We start from the raw sequence: 2,171 nt of genomic DNA on the forward strand, positions 1-2,171 counted from the left end.
GTCCCAGCTCCAGAAGAGAGAGAGAGAGAATCTGCCTTCCCTCTGCCTTTTTGCTCTTTCTGGGCCCTCAATGGCTTGGATGATGACATCCACATTGGTGAGAGGAGGTCTCCCTTATTCAGTCCACTGATTCAAATGCCAGTCCCTTCCAGAAAAACCTCACCAACATACCCAGAAATAACACTTTACCAGCTATCTGGGTATCCCTTAATCCAGTCAAGTTGACACCTAAAACTGACCATTACAAGACCATGCTGGGCTGAATCAGAATTTTTAGAGCTCTTCTGGAGAAGCTGATAGTTCATGAAACTGCTATCTCAAGGTCACACAGAGCAAGTTTTAACCACATGGGACTGAATGAATGGATAAAAGATGATTATGGTTATTGTCTGGAACACTGAAGATCCTTTACTGTTCTCTTTTCTGGACATAAGAAACCCCTTTCTCTTTTCACTTAAGTTATTGTACTTTTGTAAACAGAAATGAAACATTTATTGTTTCTCCCCTCCTGATTGCTCCCGGATTGGAAAACTCTAATTGAGTATTTTTGTTTTCATGGCAACACAGTTATTTGCATGCGTTCAATAAGACTATGTTTTACTTGTAACAGGATACATTGGATATATTACCAAGGCTTTTACTGGAATGTCACATGTGAAAATCTGCATAGAATCTGAGGTGACCAGACAGCTTTAGGGAAGTAAGGCTAACTCCAAAGAGCCAATGCTTACAGAGTCCACTTGGAAAAACCATCCTGGTACCTCAATTACAGGATTCCCAGCCTTGCAGGTAATTAAGGAAAGTCACTTCCTGGCAGATTCAGGAAACTTAAGATCTTATCTTTGGTATCTCTGGTAGAGAAGAATTCACCCAAATCTATAGATATTGCAAGCAAAGTCTGGGTGAGCTCCTGAATTGAAGAATCTTCCTTCTGAATTGAAGAAGCTTCAAGGAATCCCCCAAAGTAGATCACATATGAGTAACCTGTGTGCCCACTGCTGAATAGGCCACTCCAAAAGTTCACTGGAACACCCACAGCCTTCACCAAAAACATTAAACTGCACACCAGGAAACTGTCAGATCACCACTGTGGTCCTCACACCTCCATTGAATGATGCTTTGAGCTTAATTTAGAAATCTTGACTAGCTGCCCTGTGGATTCAGAAGCTGGGTTTCCAACCATTAGTTATAGATTTTCTTTTCTTTCTTTTTTTTTTTGTTTTTTGTTTTTTGTTTTTGAGACGGAGTCCTGCTTTGTTGCCAAGGCTGGAGTGCAATGGTGCGGTCTCGGCTTACTGAAACCTCTACCTCCCAGGTTCAACTGATTCTCCTGCCTCAGCCTCCCGAGTAGCTGGGATTACAGGTGCCCACGACCATGCCCAGCTAATTTTTATATTTTTAGTACAGACAGGGTTTCACCATCTTGGTTAGGTTGGTCTTGAACTCCTGACCTCAGGTGATCCACCCACCTTGGCCTCCCAAAGTGCTGGGATTACAGGAGTGAGCCACTGTGCCTGGCTGGCTTTTCTTTTATTTTCAAAGAAACATCCTTCATTAAATGCCTGACTGCTCACACCATCCTGCAAATGCCCTTTACCACAAAGTCTCACCAGATGGATCTGCTGGTCCTTAATAAACAAGAGGGGACACAACAAGGAATGGATTTACATTGTTCAGAGGAAAGGACGACATTTGATTGATGGCAACTCTCTCCTGCACCAGATAGCCTCCTGAGCCCTCTCCTCCACCAGGCCTGACCTGGGGCTTCCATCTCCATCCGCAGGGCCCACCTTTAGCAAGAACCCTGCTAGGCTGGTTTATCCAGATCCCCCCCACTCTCAATACCTGATCACGCTTAATATTAGTCAAATTCCTCATCCCCACCCTCCCCCAGGGATCACCCTGGCCTGCCTTCTGAAGAATCCTGGTCACTCAGCTTAGCCAGAATCCCCCTTAACTCTCATGTTTCCTCTTAGCATTTTTCATCCACAGACCCCCACCCTGCTCCTTTGCTGTAAACTCCCAATTTTCCTTGCTGTATTTGGAACTGAGTCCATCCTTTCTTTGCCACTGCCAAACCTCCGTTGCAGTGGTCCCTGCACCTGTCACAATGGCCCCTGAAAAAAGTCTTCCTCCCTGTCTTAACACATGCCATGGATGACTTTTTAACA

Source organism: Theropithecus gelada, chromosome 8 (genome assembly GCF_003255815.1).
Source record: "Theropithecus gelada isolate Dixy chromosome 8, Tgel_1.0, whole genome shotgun sequence".
Lineage (NCBI taxonomy): Eukaryota > Metazoa > Chordata > Mammalia > Primates > Cercopithecidae > Theropithecus > Theropithecus gelada.